Raw genomic sequence first — 24,182 nt, forward strand, 5'->3', positions numbered from 1 at the left:
TTTTTATCTATTTATTTTTTGCATGCTGATTTTGACAACAAATAAAAACCATTATCTGTCCACCTTTGAAATGGGACCACATCTACAAATGGTTTTCTGTTGATGAACAGCACTTGAACAATCCAGAACGGAAACAGAGAGTTTGTTTATTTGTTTTTGTTGCTTGGGAAGAAATGGATTTGATAAAATATGACGTAATTATTTTCACTGTTTGATCCAGAAAGTTGAATCAATGTATTAATCTATATTTTTAAATGAAAATCTACACACTCAAAATGTTTTGTATTTAGTTCTCAGAAAGTCTATGTCTATTATAAAGCCAAAATGAAGATTTATTTAATTTTAAATTTTCAAGCATTAGATATGAATTTTGTGGTTGATTCAAGTCCTTTCGTCTTGATTTCACTCTATTTCCCTTGCTCTCTACTTAGTGTCTAATTTACTGCTGATTGGCCCCTCCTCAATGGGGGAGGTGTCAAATAAAAAAGGATAGAATCTACACAAATTAATACTCAGTTCTGGGCAACATTAAGAAGCCCATTGGGAACAAAGGTTTATTATGCTCTTTTAAAATAAAATTTTAGATTATCTGTAGATTTCAATTTTCCATGACCATTGTTACAGATAATTGAGTTGTATTTATACTTAAACTGAATTTGTTATAAAATTCCTTTTAAAGTAATGAAAAGGCATAAAAATGTTCTTATCTTTCCCTAGGCATAAGACTAATATTTTTTAATGCTTAACTAATCGAACTTAAGTGACACTCTCAGCTCATGTTATGTCAGAGAGTACAAGTTCCCCACTTTGTCAGTTATTTTACAAAGTAGGTTTTTAAAATTCTCATGTACAAACTGAAGAATGTAGAGACATATGACAACCTACTGGATTTCTTAAGAGCTGAGACAGAATTTACAGCAGGATCTGAAAATAATACAATACTATGAAACATCACAAATATGGGAAGAGACAGTACAGTTACCTTCCTATTCCCATTCCCAGATGGCATTATAGAAATCTTCATAACTTCTGGTCTAGATCTACTGCAGAGTAGGCTTAATGGCTAGATGTTAAATGCTCTCCTCTCTCTGAAATTTACACCTCAGTGATGAAGAGCCTGTGTAGGAAACCGCAGAAGTTCATTAAGTTACCTTAAGAGAGAGGGATATAGATCCTGGGAATGTGTGGTCCCTTTTGGCATGGCTGCCCTGAGGTTAAATATGGTACAATAACTGGATGCCAGATATTCCTACATCTTCTCCTCATTCTTTTCCAAATAAGGTGTTTCTCTCAGGGCTATCATGGTAGGGATGTATTTTTTGGCACCGAAGTGCAATATGAAAGACCTTTGGGAGTAAAAGGTAAGTGTTTATTTTGAAGGTTGTTGAAATTATGCTTCATTGCTTTCCAATTTAGTTATTTAATAAACTGACTAAAATATGATTAATTTTTCTAAGTTTTTTTACACAGGGCTTTGAAATTTCTCAGCTTTCAAATCTCAATTGCAGAATGTTATTTTCGTGCAAATGAGAAGCACACATATTGGAGTATTAGTGTAGGTTTTAAAATCTTGGTGTTCAGAGTTATATGAAAATAGTGTTTGCATAAAAATCATATTTGTTTATGATATAGAATACAAAATGTAGCATGGTTTGACAAAGAAAATCTAGGAAAAGAAAATTCTTTAAATAGGTAAGGGCAAAAGAAATAATGATAGTAACACCTTCTATTATCTATTAATTAGTTATGGACCTTCAAGCACAATCTAGGTGCTGTGGTACTGTCATCCATTCAAGGAATTTATATGATAGTGGGTAAGAGAAATAGTATACAAAAAGTACCAATATGACAGGATATATGCTTATAGAGACATATCAAAGTGCAATGGGAACACTAAGCCAGGAAAAACTGACTTCCTGAGATGAGGCAAAGGTTGACTAAGCAGCTAAAAAGTATAAGTGTCAGAGCGGAGTTTGTAAAAATATACAAGGATAGAGTATAGAAGGCTAAGAAACCTATAATTTTGCTTTTAACCTAAGGACAGTCATTGATACATATTAAAATAAGAAAATAATAGGAAGAGAAATAGTTTCCAGCTATTCTAGAATGAGGATTTGCAGAAGTATAAAAACAGGCTCCCTAATACAGAGCAGAGTTTCACTCAGGTTCCCTTATTCTGGAGGGAAATAAAGAAATCCTTGCTACCCAAAAGATATCAGTACAAGAGGGCCGAGAAAGCATGCAGGGTTTCTGCAGGTGTGCTCTGGATAGCATATGATGATGCCTAGAAGTGGTAGGAGAATGCAAGATAAGAACTAACATATGGTGACATTCCAACACATGCCAGGAAATATCATTTAGCATACATAATCTTATTTCATTTTCACAACAACTCTATGAAGTATGAATTATTTATTAACTCAAAATTAAATATGGTTAAACTAAGTTCCAAAGAGGTGAACTTGCCCAAGATAATAGCAGTGGATAAAAGAGACAGAATCTGAAAACCTGCCTGTCTAGTATCACAATTTATACTCTTTTTGTAGAATCTCCTATCTCAAGTAGCATTTCTGCAATTGAGTGTATAGTAACAAGATGACCAACCATTCCCAAATCCTAGTGCCTTTCAGGACATGATTCTGAGCTGACCCCTCTCTGGTTTTATGAGGAAGGGGTGGTGCAGTCAGAAGCTAGGTCAATACAACTCTGTGAGGCTCGAATGGGTTAATCTTTCAAAGAGGTCACAGCACTAGAGAAAAGGGAATAGATGTCAGAGATATTTTATAAGCAGAACTGAGAGGATATGGTGACCCATTTGATATACGAAGTGAAGGGGAGCTGAGCATTAAGGAATGACTCTTCTGGCTTGGGTGTCTGGATGAAAGAAGGTCCAATCAACCAACATATAAAATATGGGAGGAGGTACAAGCTCTATGATTAGGAGATTAAATTTTGCCTGAAAACAAGAGACATACTTTAGTAATTATTCAAATAAATTCAGAAGAGAGAAATCAGGGATTTTGCAACAGCACATTTCTTATATTTCCTGGTAATTAACACTACGGCAAATTAACACCAGGCAAATGAACACTACGGTGGACTATAAAATTCATTATCAGTCAGGTCAGGACAACTCTGAAGATTATTATTTGAGATCACTTAAGTATATCAAATACAACTTTAAGATTTGAAACAGACACTCCTTTTATGGTGAGAGATATGCAAATCACACTGGAAAGTTCATTTATTATGCTATAGTCTGAAAAGTTGTTAGGGCAAATAAGATATTATGAAGAGTAGGGAAACAGATTTATTACCATGACATATTTTTATGTGCTTTGGCTATTGCATAATTTGGAATAATTTGGCATAATAATACTTCTTACGATCACTACCTTCGAGTCGGAACATCATTTTTGACTATGGGAAGAAAGACAAAATATGTTCCTAAATATAAAAATTCAGGAGATAGGGATGGATGGTTGGACAGATGGACAGTTCAAATAAAAACAAAAAATTTTTCCTTGCCTTGTTTTGAGAACTTTTATTCTTATAGAATATAGAATTATATTGAGTTGAAAATAGGTACAATTTATTTCTTTGAATCAATATGACATTTTTGGCTCTCTGTATTCAAAAGAAAGGCAAGAATGTGTTTCATAAGTGAAGAATGTGTTTATGAAAGCACACCTAACACACTGATGGTCATGTGCAGCTGTCAATCTGATTCCCATAATTCCAAGCCTGTTTCTACTGATGGATTTATACTATGGCTATGATTTAATTCATTCACAAGTACTATTGAGTATCTACAATGTACCAGGTAGCATTCTAGGTACAGAACTTGGATTAAAACTGAAAAAAAGTCCTTCTCTAATAAGGGAGAGAGTCAATAAATAGATCAACAGATAAATATAATTTCCAGGAGGCATTTGTGCTATGAAGAGTGATAAATGAAAAGGCCTGTTTTACATAAATGAGCTTAAAATAGTGGCCAGGAATCCAATCATGTAGCATTTTACGGGGATAAGGCATATACGTTAGAGTAGAACCAATAGGACTGGCTGATGGATCGGATGGGGGTGAGAGGGGAAAAAAAAGGGTCAAGAATGACACAGTTCTGGCCTTAAGCAACTAGGGATTTATGGTACTATAAGAAAAATAGGGAAGATCTAGGGAGGAACAAGCTTAGATGTAACATATGAAGACGATAGATAGACAGGAGGATGGATGTAGATTAGACATACAAAGGAAGATGTGGCAGAGCTATTTGAGATCTAAGTCTAGGTCATGGGGAATTCAGCCCTGGGACTATAAATCTCGAAAACTGTATGTAAATTTTTTAAAGCCATGGGAATAGTTGAGACAACATGAGAATGGATAGTAAAGTGAAAAGAGCTGAAGAGAGACTCCTAGAGCATTCCAACATCTATAAGTCCTGAAAAGGAGGATGAGCTTGTAAGGTAGACCATGAATGGACCAGAGGGTCTTGAATCAGAATACCTCTGCTCTCTATGTCACTTCTCTCTAACTCAAACTGGCAACCTACTACAGATTATAAACTGTTGGTATTCTCTATCATAACTGAGAATCAATGCACTGGGAAAACAAAAATCTTTTAAAAGATGTATTATGGAGAATGGGGACCACTGAGATTGCTAAATCTAGAATTACAAATTAGCATAAACAAAAATATTTTTCACAGGTGGTAACATTATGACTATCCATTTAACAAAAACAAATAGTTCAATTATTAAACAGATACTTCAAGTTGTGGTACTGTAGCTTACATGATATAGTATGCCATGCTGTCTCTTCAAAAATATTAAAGTCCAAATACTTGGAAACACAATTATTTTATGGTTGCATTAATCTTTTCAATAATAATGTGCATTTCTAGAAAAATTGAAATTTTATGAAACATTCTTTAACTCAGATAACTGTTTGAGGTTTGGAAGGTAAATATTATTATCACCATTTTGCTAATAAGCACACTGGGATTCAAAGAGGTTGATTAATTTGAATAATATCATCCAGCTAGGAGCTAGCAGATATATGACCTGAACAAAGACATTATACCTCCTAATCCACCACTCTTCCAAGATCATTTATTAATGTAGTTTGTTTTCTTTTTTACACTTAGAATCAGAGGCATGTATGTTGGTTGTGTGCTGCATGGGTAGCTACGAACAGTGCCCTCACACTAGGCAGTAAGCAGCCCGAGCAACACAAATGGTGGCTGTGATTAAAATACTTTACTTTGACTATACTTCAAATAGCCTCAGAAACATTGTGAGATAAGAACTAAGACCAATTTCTCATTCCATCAGGGTTAATTTTCATTTCTCCAAATAATGAAAAGAAAAACTGTATTTGTCAAATGATGATGATGATGATGATGAAGATTACCTGTTAAATCTAAAATTCTGCAGGTTTTCTTCCTGATATGATATTTTATGATATTTCAGAAACATTTATCTTAATTCACTTTATCCTTAATTCATGTTCACTCCCTCAAATATTCCCTTAGCAACATTTCTAAGGTTCTACCCTGTCTTCCTTCAGCAGGTTCTTGGGCCTGTCCTTCCTTTCATCTTTAAACACTCCTGGCCATTAGCAAACCAATTAATAAATGGTGGTGGCTTTTCCTGGAAACAGTACTCATACTGACTTTCATCCCCGCCCCCCCCATCATGTCACTACTGCTTTAGTTCCTTGATTTACCACATTATTTTTCCATTTTTTCCCTAATGCTCAACTTCTTTTTCTTCATCATTTAAATCTGAGAATTGTGATACATTGAATTATTGGTTTTGATCACAATTCTGCCTCTTTATGTTCCTGCTCTTGTGAGAAGTTAGTGAAAGGCTCAGAATCATTTTAATCTCATGCTCTTTTCTTAGCCCCTCCTTTAAAAAAAGAGAGTGAAACAAATTATTTCTCTTCTATTCTTCCAAAAGGTTTCCTGGCTCTGATGTATTGATACAGCCATAGTCCCTCCTTCCTTCCTCTCCTCCACCAACAGCCACTTTTTAAAGTGAAACATCAGGTTTAGAAATCAAAGAAAATAAAAAGGGTTGTGTGTGTATGTGTGTAGATAAACTATAATAGCTGCATTATCAAATGCATACCAAATGAAGATATTTGGCAAGTGATTTTTTTTTTGTAATTAACATTTATCAATATCTACCAGACATTTAATTAGAGAATCAATTAGAAAACTGGAAGTAAATTTAATTCCAACACATGGGACAGTGGTTTCACTGACCTGCCCCTTATGACATTATTTACTCTACACAGGGAAGCAAGACTAGTGTTATCAATAACTGAAAGGAAATCATGAATACTTTGGGATTTGAGGTTTATGGGAAGATTATTTCTAGCAGGTGTAGGACATCAAGTTGCTAACATTTTAATACAGAATAAGCTAATGGAATTCCATACTTTGTGGAATTAAGGGTAGAACACCATAAGATTGCTGGCTATGTAGCCTGGGGTCAATTTCTCATGAAAAAAAGGAACCCATAACATTGGTCTTTCATATTTCATAGACTTGATAAGATGATCAAAAAAGATAATATACTTGAAAGTACTTTGAGAAGTATAAATATTATATAAATGTAACTCATCATGAGTTCCTGTAATTCTTTTTTTTTTTTTTTTTTTTCAGTATGCGGGCCTCTCACTGTTGTGGCCTCTCCCATTGCGGAGCACAGGCTCCGGACGCGAGGCTCAGTGGCCATGGCTCACGGGCCCAGCCGCTCCGCGGCATGTGGGATTTTCCCAGACCGGGGCACGAACCCGTGTCCTCTGCATCAGCAGGCAGATTCTCAACCACTGCGCCACCCGGGAAGCCCTCCGGTAATTCTTTATGATGGTTTTCAAGAAAATAACATAATGCAGGAAACCTGTGGATCTAACAATCCAAATAACGTTTTTCATAGAATTTAAACAATATCTGTGCACCAAAGGTGTATATCATTCATTATTTAGTATCTTAAGGCAGGAATAAAATGTTGAATAAAGCACTATTGGTATAAAATGTAAATACTGCCAAAGGATTGGTTTATCGGTTAGCAATCCTATTATTACTTATCTAAATCAGTTAGTTAGGAAATCAATGGACATTACCTTCAACTGAAAAATAATTGGTTTATTTGACACGTTCAAGGTTGCTTACACTGACTTATTATTTAGTCATATTTAGTATCACCTGAGAGAAAATTTAAATTTGATTTACCTGTTAATATTCAAATAGTCATGCAAAACTTTAAAAACATAAATAGGGTAATAAATACTACTACAGGGGTTAAATCTGCAAATCTTAGTCACTTAATTTTAGGCTCATTCCTTTCATTTCCTTTTAAGATAGAAAACTAGTAATATGAAAAACAAATTTATGAAACAGATTTTAACCAAGTGTACCACTATTAACTCTCAAATTTATTACTTAAAATTTACATTTCGAATTTAAAGATTGTAAAAATATGATCATTTTATGAAGTGCTATTAAGTAGTGACTCTAAAACAACATATTAGTACATTTCCAAATATCAAATTGCGTCTTTGATGGTATGTGGCCATTGTATTGCATATTTCTCAACATCTTGGGGATGGCAGTATGTAACACATCCCATTCTTTGCGTATGAGCATAAATCATACTAAAATGGTTTATAATTCTAGGAAACTAGTGTTACTGAGATCTTTACTCATGTGCATTTCTTTTGCTTTTGTCTATAATATTTTAGGATTTAGACTTGTTCATTATTACTATTTTTCAAAGTCTGGGTTAAAGTATTTCTACTGCTCAAAAAGAAACTCAAACATGTACATAAAAATGTAAAAAAGCAAAATATTAGAATTAAAAATTAAAATTATATATCAGTGCAATATCCTTGAAAACAGGGTCAATAAGTTTGAGTTAAACTGTTCATATTAAATATTTAATTTTTTCCTCATTTTACTAAAATCTATAGTTTGTCAATAGTAAGCATAAATTTCTGTTGAAATATTAACTAATATTGAATCATTTGGGAGAATTTATAAACTAGTAAAACATGTTGCTTCATACTAGCTAATATTCTTTTACTATGTTATATATTGGGTGGGCCAAAAGGTTTGTTTGGTTTTTTCCATAAGATGGCTCTAGTAGCACTTAGTTGTCTTTAACTTCATTCGAAACAATTTTGTTAGATTGTATGTGACAGCTGTCATATCAGCATGCATTTAAAAAAAGACTTATCAAAATTGGTGAATTTTTGTGTAGCCATTTTAATATTGAAGATGGAAGAATAAAAGCAACATTTTCAGCATGTTATGCTTTATTACTTAAAGAAAGGTAAGAATGCAACTGTAATGCAAAAATAGTTTTGTGCAGTGTATGGAGAAGGTGCTGTGATTGATCGAACATGTCAAAAGTGGTTTGAGAAATTTCGTGCTGGAGATTTCTCTCTGGATGATGCTCCACAGTAGGGTGGACCAGTTGCAGTTGATAGCAATCAAATCAAAACAACAAATGAGAACAATTAACATTATACCATGTGGGAGATAGCCAACATACTCAAAATACCCAAATCAAGTGTTGAAAATCATTTGCACCAGCTTGGTTATGTTAATAGCTTAGATGTTTGGGTTCTGCATGAGTTAAGCGAAAAAAACTTTCGTGAACATATTTCCACATGTGTCTCTCTACTTAAACATAACAAAAATGTTCCATTTTTAAAACAAATTCTGACGGGGAATGAAAAGTGGATACTGTACTTCCATGTGGAACAGAGGAGATCATGGGGCAAGTGAAATGAACCACCACCAACCACACCAAAGCCTGGTCTTCATCCAAAGAAGGTGATGTGTATATGGTGGAATTGGAAGGGAGTCCTCTATCATGAGCTCCTTCCGGAAAACCAAACAATTAATTTCAACAAGTATTGCTCACAGTTAGACCAACTGAAAGTGGCACTCGATGAAAAGCACCTGGAATTAGTCAACAGAAAATGCATAATCTTCCATCAGGATACTGCAAGACCGCATGTTTCTTTGATGACCAGACAAAAACTGTTACAGCTTGGCTGGAAAGTTCTGATTCAACTGCCGTATTCAGCAGACATTGCACCTTCGGATTTCCATTTATTTCAGTCTTTACAAAATTCTCTTAATGGAAAAAATTTCAATTCCCTGGAAGACTGTAAAAGGCAACTGGAACAGTTCTTTGCTCAAATGGTAAAAAGTTTTGGAAAGATGGAATTATGAAGTTTCCTGAAAAATGGTAGGAGGTAGTAGAACCAAAAGGTGAATACATTGTTCAACAAAGTTCTTGCTGAAAATGAAAAAAATGTGTCTTTTATTTTTACTTAAAAATCGAAGGCACTTTTTGGCCAGCCCGATAACTTTACACCTCAAGGAACTAAAAAACAGAACAAACTAAGCCCAAAGTTAGCAGAAGGAAAGAAATAATAAAGATTAGAGCAGAAATAATGAAATGGAGAATTTTAAAAAAGAAAAAATATCAATGAAACTAGAAGTTGTTTTTTTGAAAAGATCAACAAAATTGACAAACCCTAAGATAGATTAACCAAGAAAAAAAGGGACTGACTCAAATCAGAAATGAAAGGGGAAACATCACAGTGAAGCCACAGAAATTTTTAAAAATCTTGAGACTATTATTAATAATTATACAACAAAAATAGGAATTGTAGATGAAATAAATTCCTAGAAACATAACAACTGACCAAAACTGAATCAATGAGAAATAGAAAGTATGAACAGATTAATATCAAATAAGGGGACTGCATCAGAAAAAAAAAAAATCTCCCATTAAAGAAAAAGCTCAGGACTAGATGCCTTCACAGGTGAATTCGACAAAACATTTAAAAAATTAAGACCAATTTTCCTTAAATTCTTCTAAAAATAGAAGAGGGGACATTTCTAAACTCATTGTACGAGGACAGCAACACCCTAATATCAAAGCCTGAGAAAGATACCACAAGAAAATAAAACTACAGCCAATACCTGTGGTGAATATGAATGCAAAATTCTTAAACAAAACATTAGCAAAAGTAGATTTGGAAAGGTGACGTGGCAGTGCTGGGAAGATAGACTGGACTGAAGAGGAAGAGGAAGGCTTATCAGACTCTAAGCTTCAAGAAAGTGGGAAGAGGATCCCAGCCATTCAAGCATTACATGGTGGCTTCAAGTTAACATTAGACTTTCAGCAGTACTTAAAACCTGATATCACATTGATCTTAAGAAGTTTCATTGCTGTAACACAGAGCCGTGTGGCTGACAGGGGCTTGGTGTTCCAGTTGGGTGTCAGGTCTGAGCCTCTGAGGTGGGAGACATGAATTCAGGACAGTGGACCACCCAGAGGCCTCCTGGACTCACATAATATCAATCAGCGAGAGCTCTCCCAGAGATCCCTGTCTCAACACTAAGACCCAGCTCCACTCAACGACCACCAAGCTACAGTGCTGGACACCCCATACCAAACAGCTAGCAAGGCAAGAACACAACCCCACCCATTAGCAGAGAGGCTGCTTAAAATCATAATAAATTCACAGACACACCAAAACACACCACGGGATGCAGTCCTGCCCACCCAAAAGACAAGATCCAGCCTCATCGACCAGAACACAGGCGTCAGTCCACTCCACCAGGAAGCCTACACAACCCAGGGAAACAACCTTACCCACTAGGGGCAGACACCAAATACAATGGGAACTATGAACCTGCAGCCTGTGAAAAGGAGACCCCAAACACAGTAAGTTAAGCAAAATGAGAAGACAGAGAAACACACAGCAGATGAAGGAGCAAGGAAAAAACCCACCAGACCAAAAGAAGGAAGAGGAAATAGGAAGTCTACCGGAAAAAGAATTCAGAGTATTGATAGTAAAGATAATCCAAAATCTTGGAAATAGAATGGAGAAAATACAAGCAACATTTAAAAAGGACCTAGAAGAACTAAAGAGCAAACAAACCATGATGAACAATACAAGAAATGAAATTAAAAATTCTCTAGAAGGAATCAATAGCAGAATAACTGAAACAGAAGAATGGATAAGTGACCTGGAAGATAAAATAGTGGAAATAACTACCACAGACAGAATAAAGAAAAAAGAATGAAAAGAATTGAGGACAGTCTCAGTGACCTCTGGGACAACATTAAACACACCAACATTCGAATTATAGGGGTCCCAGAAGAAGAGGAGAAAAAGAACGGTACTGAGAAAATATGTGAAGAGATTATAGTTGAAACCTTCTCTAATATGGGAAAGGAAATAGTCAATCAAGACCAGGAAGCACAGAGAGTCCCATACAGGATAAATCCAAGAAGAAACACACCAAGACACATATTAATCAAAGTATCAAAAATTAAATAAAAAGAAAAATATTAAGAGCAGCAAGGAAAAAGCAACAGACAACATACAAGGGAATCCTCATAAGGTTAACAGCTTATCTTTCACCAGAAACTCTGCAGGCCAGAAGGGAGTGGCAGGACATATTTAAAGTGATGAAAGGGAAAACCCTATGACCAAGATTACTCTACCCAGCAAGGATCTCATTCAGATTTGATGGAGAAATTAAAACCTTCACAGACAAGCAAAAAAACTAAGAGAACTGAGCACCACCAAAACAGCTTTACAACAAATGCTAAAGGAACTTCTCTAGTCAGGAAACATAAGAGAAGGAAAAGACCTACAATAACAAACACAAAACAATTAAGAAAATGGTAACAGGAACCTACATACTGATAACTACCTTAAATGTAAATGGATTAAATATGCCAACCAAAAGACATAGACTGGCTAAATGGATACAAAAAGAAGACCCATATATATGCTGTCTACAAGAGACCCACTTCACACCTAGCAACACATACAGACTGAAAGTGAGGGGATGGAAAAGATATTCCATGCAAATGTAAATAAAAAGAAAGCTGGAGTAGCAATTCTCATGTCAGAAAAAATAGACTTTAAAATAAAGACTATTACAAGAGACAAAAAAGGACACTACATAATGATCAAGGGACCAATCTAAGAAGAAGATAAAATAATTGTAAATATTTATGCACCCAGTATAGGAGCACCACAAGATATAAGGCAAATGCTAACAGCCACAAAAGGGGAAATCGACAGTAACACAAGAGTAGGGGACTTAAACACCCCACTGTCACCAATGGACAGATCAACCAAAATGAAAATAAATAAGGAAACACAAGCTTTAAGTGATATATTAAACAAGATGGACTTAATTGATATTTATAGGTCATTCCATCAAAAAACAACAGAACACACTTTCTTCTCAAGTACTCATGGAATATTCTCCAGGATAGATCATATCTTGGGTCTTGGTAAATTTAAGAAAACTGAAATCATATCAGTTATCTTTTCTGACCACAATGCTATGAGACTAGATATCAATTACAGGAAAATAATGTAAAAAATACAAACACATGGAAGCTAAACAATACACTACTAAATAACCAAGAGCTCATTAAGGAAATCAAAGAGGATATTAAAAAAATACTTAAAAACACATAACAATGAAAACATGATGACCCAAAACCTGTGGGATGCAGCAAAAGCAGTTCCAAGAGGGAAGCTTATAGTAATACAATCCTACCTCAAGAAACAAGAAAAATCTCAAATAAACAACCTAACCTTACACCTAAGGCAATTAGAGAAAGAAGAAAAAAAATCCCCAAAGTTAGCAGAAGGAAAGAAATCATAAAGATCAGATCAGAGATAAATGAAAAAGAAATAAAGGAAACAGTAGCAAAGATTAATAAAACTAAAAGCCGGTTCTTGGAGAAGATAAACAAAATTGATAAACCTTTACACAGACTCATCAAGAAAAAAAGGGAGAAGGCTCAAATCAACAGAATTAGAAATGAAAAAGGAGAAGTAACAACTAACACTGCAGAAATACAATCATGAGAGATTACTACAAGTAACTATATAGATTAAATGGACAACCTGGAAGAAATGGACAAATTCTTAGAAAAGCACAAACTTTGAAGACCGAACCAGGAAGAAATAGAAAATATGAGCAGACCAATCACAAGCACTGCAACTGAAACTGTGATTAAAAATCTTCCAACAAAGAAAAGCCCAGGACCAGATGAATTCACAGGCAAATTCTAACAAACATATAGAGAAAAGTTAACGCCTATAATTCTCAGTCTTCCAAAATATAGCATAGGGAGGAACACTCCCAAACTCATTCTACGAGGCCACCATCACCCTGATAACAAAACCAGACAAAGATGTCACAAAAAAACTACAGGCCAATATCACTGATGAAAATAGATAGAAAAAATCCTCAACAAAATATTAGCAAACAGAATCCAGCAGCACATTAAAAGGATCATACACCATGATCAAGTGGGGTTTATCCCACGAATGCAAGGATTCTTCAACACATGCAAATCAATGTGATGCACCAAATTAACAAACTGATGGATAAAAACCATATGATAATCTCAATAGATGCAGAAAAAGCTTTTGACAAAATTCAACACCCATTTATGATAAAAACTCTCCAGAAAGTGGGCATAGAGGGAACCTACCTCAACATAATAAAGTCCATGTAGGACAAACCCACAGCAAACCTCATTCTCAATGGTGAAAAACTGAAAGCATTTCCTCTAAGATCAGGAAAAAGACAAGGATGTCCACTCTCGCCACTCTTATTCAACACAGTTTTGGAAGTTCTAGCCACAGCAGTCAGAGAAGAAAAAGAACTAAAAGGAATACAAATTGGAAAAGAAGAAGTAAAACTGTCACTCGTTGCAGATGACATGATACTATACATAGAGAATCCTAAAGATGCCGCCAGAAAACTACTAGAGCTAATCAGTGAATCTGGTAAAGTTGCAGGATACAAAATTAATGCACAGAAATCTCTTGCATTCCTATACATTAATTATGAAAGATCAGAAAGAGAAATTAAGGATACAATCCCATTCACCATTGCAAAAAAATAAAATAAAATACCTAGGAATAAACCTACCTAAGGAGGTAAAAGACCTGTACTCAGAAAACTATAAGACACTGATTAAATAAATTAAAGATGACACAAACAGATGGAGAGATAAACCATGTTCTTGGATTGGAAGAATTAATATTGTGAAGATGACTATACTACCCAAAGCAGTCTACAGATTCAATGCAATCCCTATCAAACTACCACTGGCAATTTTCACAGAACTAGAACACAAAATTTCACAATTTGTATGGACACACAAAAGACCCCGAATAGCCAAAGCAATCTTGAGAATGAAAAATGGAGCTGGAGGAATCAGGCTCCCTGACTTCAGACTATACTACAAAGCTACAGTAATCAAGACAGTATGGTACTGGCACAAATACAGAAATCTAGATCCGTGGAACAGCATAGAAAGCCCAGAGATAAACCCACGCATGTATGGTCACCTTATCTTTGATAAAGGAGGCAAGAATATACAATGGAGAAAAGACAGCCTCTTCAGTAAGTGATGCTGGGAAAACTGGGCAGCTGCATGTAAAAGAATGAAATTAGAACACTCACTAACACCACACACAAAAATAAACTCAAAATGCATTAAAGACATAAATGTAAGGTCAAACACTATAAAACTCTTAGAAGAAAACATAGGTAGAACACTCTATGATATAAATCACAGTAAGATCTTTTTTGACCCACCTCCTAGAGAAATGGAAATAAAAACAAAAATAAACAAATGGGACCTAATGAAATTTAAAAGCTTTTGCACAGCAAAGGAAACCATAAACAAGACCAAAAGACAACCCTCAGAATGGGAGAAAATATTTGCAAATGAAGTAACAGATAAAGGATTGATCTTCAAGATATACAAGCAGCTCATGCAGCTCAATACCAAAAAAAACAGAAAACTCAATCCAAAATTGGGCTGAAGACCTAAATAGACATTTCTCCAAAGAAGATATACAGACTTCCAACAAACACATGAAAGGATGCTCAATATCACTAACCATTAAAGAAATGCAAATGAAAACTTCAATGAGGTATCACCTCACACCGGTCAGAATGGCCATCATCAAAAAATCTACAAACAATAAATGCTAGAGAGGGTGTGGAGAAAAGGGAACCCTCTTGCACTGTTGGTGGGAATGTAATTTGATACAGCCACTATGGAGAACAGTATGGAGGTGCCTTAAAAAACTAAAAATAGAACTATCATATGACCCAGCCATCCCACTACAGGGCATATACCCTGAGGAAACCATAATTCACAGAGTCATGTACCACAATGTTCATGCAGCTCTGTTTACAATAGCTAGGACATGGAAGCAACCTAAATGTCCTTTGATAAATGAATGGATAAAGATGTGGCCTATATATACAATGGAATATTACTCAGCCACAAAAGGAAATGAAATTGAGTTATTTGTAGTGAGGTAGATGGACCTAGAGTCTGGCATACAGAGTGAAGTAAGTCAGAAAGAGAAAAACAAATACCATATGCTAAGGCATATATATGGAATCTTAAAAAAATGGTTCTGAAGAACACAGGGGTTGGACAGGAATAAAGACACAGATGTAAAGATTGGACTTGAAGAGCCGGGGAGGGGGAAGGGTACACTGGAATGAAGTGAGAGAGTGGCATGGGAATATATACACTACCAAATGTAAAATAGTTAGCTAGTAGGAAGCAGCCGCATAGCACATGGAGATCAGCTCGTTGCTTTGTGACCACCTAGAGGGTTGGGATAGGGAGGCTGGGAGTGAGATGCAAGAGGTAGGAGATATGGGAATATATATATATATATATATATATATATATATATATATATATATATATATAGCTGATTCCCTTTGTTATACAGCAGAAACTAACACACAATTGTAAAGCAATTATACTTCAATAAAAATGTTAAAAAAAAAACTACAAATAATAAATGCTGGTGAGGCTCTGGAGAAAAGGGAACCCTCCTGCACTGTTGGTGGGAATGTAAACTGATACAGCCACTATGGAAAACAGTACGTAGGTTCCTTAAAAAACTAAAAAGTGAACTACCATATGACCCAGCAATCCCACTACTGGGCATATACCCTGAGAAAACCATAATTCAAAAAGAGTCACATACCACAGTGTTCATTGCATCATTATTTACAACAGCCAGGACACTGAAGCAACCTAAGTGTCCATCAACAGATGAATGGATAAAGAAGATGTGGCACATATATACAATGGAATATTACTCAGCCAAAAAAAGAAAAGAAACTGAGTTATTTGTAGTGAGGTGGATGGACCTAGAGTTAGTCAAATAGAGTGAAGTAAGTCAGAAAGAGGAAAACAAATACCGTATGCTAACACATATATATGGAATCTAAAAAAAAAAAAAAGGTTCTGAGGAACCTAGGAGCAAGACAGGAATAAAGACGCAGATGTACCAAATGGACTTGACACAGGGAGGGGGAAGGGTAAGCTGAGATGAAGTGAGAGGGTGGCGTTGACACATATATACTACCAAATGTAAATAGATAGCTCGTGGGAAGCAGCTGCATAGAATAGGGAGATCAGCTTGGTGCTTTGTGACCACCTAGAGGGGTGGGATAGGGAGGGTGGGAGGGAGTCACAAGAGGGAGGGGATATGGTGATATATATTTATACATATAGCTGATTCACTTTGTTATACAGCAGCAACTAACACAACAATGTAAAGCAATTATACTCCAATAAAAATGTTAAAAAAATTAGCAAAACTAAATTCAGTAGTACATTACAATTGTAATATGGCAGGACCAAATGGGGTTTGTCTCTGTGATGCAAGGACGGTTCAGCATATGCACATCAATCAATGTGTTATATCACATTAACAGAAATAAGGATAAAAGTCACAAAACAATCTCAACAGATGCAGAAAAAGCATTTGCCAAAATCAACACATTTTCCCCAAATTAAGTATAGGAGGAACTTACCTCAATACAATGAAGGCCATATATGAAAAGCCCACAGATAACATCATACTCAGTGGTGAAAAACTGAAGGCTTTTCCTCCAAGATCTGGAATGAGACAAGGATGCTCACTTGCACTACTTCAATTCAGCATATTATTGAAGTCCTAGCCAGAGCAATCAGGCAAGAAGAAGAAATAAAAGGCATCCAAATCAGAAAGGAAGAAGTAAAATTATCTCTGTTTCCAAATGACATGATCTTATATGTAAAACCCCCCCTAAAGACTCCACACACACACACACACACACACACACACACAAATTAGACCTAAAAAATGAATTCAGTTAAGTTGCAGGATACAAAATCAACATACAGAAATCACATGTTTCTATAAACCAACAATACACTCTCCATAAAGGAAATTAAGGAAGCAATCCCATTGACAATAGCATCCAGAAAAATTAAATACTTAGGAAAAAACTTATCCAAGGAGCCGAAAGACTTGCACACTGAAAACTATAAAAACACTGATAAAAAAAAAATTAAAGCAGACACAAATAACTGCAAAGACATCCTGTGTTCATGGATTGGAAGACAATATTCTTAAATTGTCCATAGTATCCAAAGCAATATAACAATTCAATGTGATCCCTATCAAAATCCAAAAGGCATTTTTTATAGAACTAGGAAGAACAACAAAGTTGGAGGTATCACACTTCCTGGTTTCAAATACATTACAAAGCTACAGTAATCAAAACAGTATGGTATTGGCATAAAAAGAGACATACAGACCAATGGAACACAATAGAAAGCCCAGAAGAAAACCCACATATATACTGTCAATTGGACTTTGAGAAAGGTGCTAAGAATACACAATGGGGAAAAGACAGTCTCTTCAATAAATGGTGATGGTAAATCCAGATATATACACATAAAAGAATGAAATTGGACCCTTCCTTACACCATACACAAAATTAACTGAAAATGAATTAAAAACTTAAACATGAGACCTGAAACTGTAAAACTCCCAGAAGGAAATATAGGGGGAAAGCTTGATATTAATCTTGGTAATGATTTCTTGGAGATGATACCAAAAGCACAGAAACAAAAGCAAAAATAGACAAGTGGGACTATGTCAATCTAAAAAGCTTCTGCATAGCAAAGGAAATAATCATCAGAATGAAAAGGCAACCTATAGATTGGGAGAAAATTTGCAAGCCATATTTCTGATAAAGTATTAACATCCAAAATACATAAAGAACTCCTACAACTCAACAGCAAACAAACAAAATCTGATTTAAAAATGGGCAAAGGAACTAAATAGGCATTTCCCCAAAGAAGGCATACGATTGCCAACAGGTACATTAAAAAGTGCTCAACATTACTAATTATTAGAGAAATGCAAAACAAACCCACAGGGATACTGCTTCATATCTGTTAAATATTATCAAAATGACAGATAACAGATTTGTTGAGGATGTGGAGAAAAGGGGACCCTTGTGCACTGTTGGCAGGAATGTAAACTGTTGCAGCCACTATGAAAAACAGTATAAAGATTCCTCAAAATATTGAAAATAGAACTACCATATAATCTAGCAATCGCTTTTCTAGGTATATACCCAAAGAATTAAAATCATGATCTTGAAAAGGTATCTGTACTCCCATGTTCACTGCAGTGTTATTCACAATAAGCAAGCTAAAGAAACAACCTGAGTGTCCATCAACAGATGAATGCATAAAAAATCGTGTTTTACACACACAAATACAGAGGAATATTATTCAGGTTTAAAAAGAAGGAAATCCTGCCATTTGTGACAACATGGATGAACCTGGAGGCCATTACTTTAAGTGAAAAAAGCCAGTCACAAAATGACAAATAATACATGATCCCTTTTACACGAAAAATCTAAAATAGTCAAATTCATAGAAGCAGAGAGTAGAATGGTAGTTGCCAGAGGCTAGAGGGAGGGGTAAATGGGGAGATATTAGTCAAAGGGTATGAAGTTTCAGTTATGTGAGATGAATATATCCTAGAGATCTATTATATAGCACAGTGCCTATATTTAATAATACTGTATTGTATAATTTAAATTTTGCTAAGAGCATAGATCTTATGTTAAGTGTTCTTATAACAAAAAATAGTAAAGAGAGCAAGAGAAAACTTTTGGATGTTTATGTTTTATGTTTATGGTATAGATTATGGTGATGGTTTCACAGATGTACACATATCTCCAAACTTACCAAGTTGTACACTTTAAATATGTACAGCTTTTTTGTATGTAAATCTTACCTCAATAAAATAGTTTAGAAAAGAGAAGTAGTTTCTGCAAATTGAAGCAAATATTGCCAAGTATAAGATAGGATGAGGGCTGAGGATTGTTGGTTCCTGAAATATTTACCTAGATAACTTTGTTTTTTATACCAGAAAGGGCAAAGGCACCTTCAGTGATATGTTGCAAAGGAGGAGAGAGGTAAGTGAAATGCTAGGGAGGTCACTCTTGCTTTCATAAGGAAAGCGACTAAGACATTATCATCTACTACTTGAAGAACAACAATTCTGCATCTGTAGTAATCAATAGTTGCTAATTATACCTTTACTGTACAGAAAGTTAAGAATTTTAATTAACAAATATTAAAGAAAGGTAGGAATTTACACTTCCTACCATGTTACCTCCCTAGTCAAAAACTTTCAATGTCTCTCTGGTAATAAGTTGTATAACCTCAGATCTGCCATGTATAATTGGGCAGCAGTTTCCTCTTCTATAGCATGAGATGATGCTTTATTTTTAGTATTGAGAATTAAATAAAAGCATATATAAAGTAGCTAATATAGTGTTTGCATCTTCAAATATGTTAATTATATGGGAAATAAAAGGCAAACTCACAGTACCTTTTAATATGGTACCAAGCTACTTTTGTAGTATATCTCTTGATCCTACTCTAGGTTTAAACTGCATTTGGAATATATTCAGTTACCCATTTTTAATTAAAAAAACTAATTTCTTAAACTTCTGTGTCAGCTCACTTTTTTTAGAGTCACCAAATATGTCTTAAATCTGACTATTTCTATTCATCAAACTCCTGAAAAATACCATTTTTTGGAGATTTTAAAAAACTGAATTATAGCTGATTTACAACATTGTGTTAGTTATGGTTTATGACAAGATATTGAATATAGTTCCCTGTGCTATACAGTAGGACCTTGTTGTTTATCTGTTTTATATATATTAGTTTGTATCTGGTAATCCCAAGCTCCTAGTTCATCCTTTCCCCCTTTCCCCTTTGGTAACCACAAGTTTTTCTATGTCTGAGAGTCTGTTTCCATTTTGTAAATAAGTTCATTTGTATCATATTTTAGATTCTATGTGTAAGTGATATCACATAATATTTGTCTCTCTCCCTGTCTGACTCACTTCATTTAGTATGATAATCTCTAGGTCCATTCATGTTGCTGCAAATGGCATTATTTCATTCTTTTTTAGGGCTGAGTAGTATTCCATTGTATATATGTACCACATCTGTATCCACTCATTTATCAATGGACATTTAGGTTGCTTTCTTATCTTGGCCATTGTAAATAGTGCAGCTGTGAACGATGGAGTGCATGTATCTTTTCGAATTAGAGTTCTCTCCAGATATATGCCCAGGAGTGCAATTGTTGGATCATATGGTTACTCTATTTTTGTTTTTTTAGGGAACTTCTATACTACTTTTATTTATTTATTTATACAAATTTGTTTTTATTTATATTATTTCTTTTTGGCTGCATTGGGTCTTCACTGCTGCACTCGGGCTTTCTCTAGTTGTGGCGAGCGGGGGCTACTCTTCGTTGTGGTGCACAGGCTCTAGGCACGTGGGCTTCAGTAGTTATGGAACATGGGCTCAGTAGTTGTGGATCGCAGGCTCTAGAGCGCAGGCTCAGTATTTGTGGTGCATGGGCTTAGCTGCTCCATGGCATGTGGGATCTTCCTGGACCAGGGCTTGAACCCGTATCCCCTGTACTGGCAGGTGGATTCTTAACCACTGTGCCACCAGGGAAGTCCCTATACTACTCTTAAATGTCAGGCTTTTAAGTCTTCCCTGTTTATTATAGCCCAAAATTATTTTCTTCCATGAATTCCCACGACATTTTATTTCTACTGTTTCTAAAAATTGTATTTTTGTGGCAAATACCACAGGTTGGCCAACCCAATGTCCCTTCCATATTCCTTGTCTTCCTTTTCTTTCACCACAGAGGCCACAAAATGATAAGCAACAACATCGAATAATGAAGATCATCTGTGTGCCACTGCCCCATAGCTTCTTCAAAGTTTTGTGCTTATTTTGACATGTCAAAGATGGAAAGGAAAACAAATGTAGGTAATTCTTCCCAAATTCTGCCTCTGGTGTCTGCATTTCTCAACAACTCTCCCTCCTACAAAAGATCAATTTTCAGGTAGCTATACAGGTGTGTCAACACTAGAGGCATTGTCACATCTTTACTAAATCCACTACAGCAATTCTGACCTCGTTTTACTAATTTCTAATGAATAAGGACAGAAGGAAGGAAATGAGTCTTATGGAAGATGAAGAAAAATAATCATTATTATCTATTTAATATACCTACTACATTCTTGTGTCTTTTAATCATCACAAGATGTCTGTGAAATAGCTTTCATTATTCAGAATTTTACAGATGAATATATTAAGGCTTAAAGTAGGCAATTATACTAAAATTACACATTAAGTGATGTTGCTGAGAATCAAACCCATGAGTTTCTGGTCCTATGGTCTGAAACACTTTTTAAAAAAAATATCTTTATTGGAGTATAATTGCTTTACAATGGTGTGTTAGTTTCTGCTTTATAACAAATTGAATCAGCTATACATATACATATATCCCCATATCCCCTCCCTCTTGCATCTCCCTCCCTCCCACCCTCCCTATCCCAACCCTCTAGGTGGTCACAAAGCACCGAGCTGATCTCCCTGTGCTATGCAGCTGCTTCTTACTAGCTATCTATTTTACATTTGATAGTGTATATGTCAATGCCACTCTCATTTCCTCTAGGCTTACCCTTCCCCCTCCCCATGTCCTCAAGACCATTCTCTACGTCTGTGTCTTTATTCCTGTCCTGCCCCTAGGTTCTTCAGAACCTTTTTTTTTTTTTAAACTCCATATATATGTGTTAACATATGGTATTTGTTTTTCTCTTTCTGACTTACTTCACTCTGTATGACAGACTCTAGGTCCACCCACCCTACTACAAATAACTCAGTTTCGTTCCTTTTTATGGCTGAGTAATATTCCATTGTATATATGTGCCACATCTTCTTTATCCATTCATCTGTTGATGGACACTTAGGTTGCTTCCATGTCCTGGCTATTGTAAATAGAGCTGCAATGAATATTGTGATACAATACAATTGTATCGTGATACAATACAATCTACAACAAGAGATATTGTCTCTTTTTTTTTTTTTTTTTTTTTTTTTTTTTGGCGCGCGGGCTCAGCAGTTGTGGCTCATGAACTTAGTTGCACCGCGGCATGTGGAATCTTCCCGGACCAGGGCTCAAACCCGTGTCCCCTGCACTGGCAGGCGGATTCTTAACCACTGAGCCACCAGGGAAGTCCAATGTCTCTTTTTGAATTATGGTTTTCTCAGGGTATATGTCCAGTAGTGGGATTGCTGGGTCATATGGTAGTTTTATTTTTAGTTTCTTTAAGCAACTTCCATACTGTTCTCCATAGTGGCTGTATCAATTTACATTCCTATCAACAGTGCAAGAGGGTTCCCCTTTCTTCACAACCTCTCCAGCATTTATTGTTTGTAGATTTTTTGATGATGGCCACTGCCTCATTCACTACTTTAAGTGTGAAAGTACATACCACCAGGCACAAGGTATTCTTTATTTTTACCAGTTAGATCTTACATAGCCTGATAACAATTTTTAAAAAATGTTACAGAAACCATACCAGCAGTATGCTGGTGTTGGCTCCCACTGGCTCATGAGAGTCATGGGGGCACATTTCTTCCCAATTCTGTGTTCAGTGACTTCACATTGGTAGTTTGAAATTGATCACGTCAGGAGTATTTACGCTATGAAAATCGGCAAACTTTACAAATCTGGGCTCTTGCCCTCCCTCCCCCAGCTGGTTGTTAAATATTTACCAGAGCACCACTAGTCAAAACACTTTCATCCAAATCTTCAAAAGCATCTTTTTATAATTATAACATTAATCTTCTCCCTTTGCTCTTAAATACGTTGCAGAGTTGAGTTTTCATTTATTGACTTTTGAAATATCATTGTCATGTACTTTACACTTCAATGACTTCTCACTATTATGAAATAAAACTCATCAAATTCCCTTTCCCCCTTATTTACTTATAGACTTTCCTTTTGGCTCCTTTTGAAAATTTCAGTTTCAATGGGTAAATTGTGCCAAGAACTACCACATTTAAGTAGTTTGAGCGCTTGTCTATGGAAATGCTTCTTTTCATGACAGAACTTTAATTGAATGTCCTGAAAATAATTGAACTGCAAGGAAAGATATATAGGTAATCATGTAGAGAAGGCAATGAGCCAGAGTATTGGCTAATTCCCAATTTTATGACATTGGTTCACGTATAATTCAAAATATTTCCTAACTGAGAATGTAAGAAGTATGAAGGAGTAGTCTTTCTGAACTATGAGAAGAAACAAGTTAATGAATTACCTGAAATCAGGATTATGTACTAATACCTAGTCTATGGTCAATGAGTACATAAAAAAGAGAGTCATATTATTTTGGGGAAAATAAGAGAAAATTTTAATATCCCAAGCAATAAGAGCTGACAGAAGATCTATCACAGATAGAGAGTTCATTATATACACATCTGGCCAAGTGCTTCTTAAAATTAATAATTCCCATGCAAAGTTATTATTTATCCTTCTTCACATAGTATATAAACTGGGTCAAAAGCCACAACTCAATAAATAGCTTTACAAGATTGCATACTATTCCTCACACATTTGAGCTCATACTGAAATAATTTATAAACCAGTAAAGAGGGAAATGACTGAGCTATTGTTAGAAACTAGTGATACCTGACAACTTCCAGGCCAAAATTTTAGGAATTTCTCTTTGAGATAGTATGACTCAATCTGATTTGAAATCTTGGAGAATGGAGATTTAACAATTTTAATTTTGCCTTATTCATAAAAGCTGTTTTTGTGGGAGTAAGTAAAAATAAAGCTGGCAGATGCAACCTGCCACACCATAAATGTGGGTCAAAGAGTAGCGG

At 35.4% G+C, this 24,182-nt stretch overlaps 1 protein-coding gene across 2 annotated transcripts in view; it reads right to left on the minus strand.

The window, feature by feature from the left end:
• HTR1F (5-hydroxytryptamine receptor 1F) overlaps positions 1-24,182 on the minus strand; it is a 151,857-nt gene that overhangs the window by 115,782 nt on the left and 11,893 nt on the right. Inside the window, exon 1 of one of the 2 annotated variants that reach the window (XM_067035368.1) lies at positions 16,940-16,982. The exons of the other annotated variant lie outside the window; for it this stretch is intronic. The gene's annotated coding sequence lies outside the window, so the exon portion shown is untranslated. Of the gene's footprint in view, positions 1-16,939; positions 16,983-24,182 lie in introns of those variants that run through there. 2 annotated transcript variants of the gene reach the window in all.

Source organism: Kogia breviceps, chromosome 5 (genome assembly GCF_026419965.1).
Source record: "Kogia breviceps isolate mKogBre1 chromosome 5, mKogBre1 haplotype 1, whole genome shotgun sequence".
Classification (NCBI taxonomy): Eukaryota; Metazoa; Chordata; class Mammalia; order Artiodactyla; family Physeteridae; genus Kogia; species Kogia breviceps.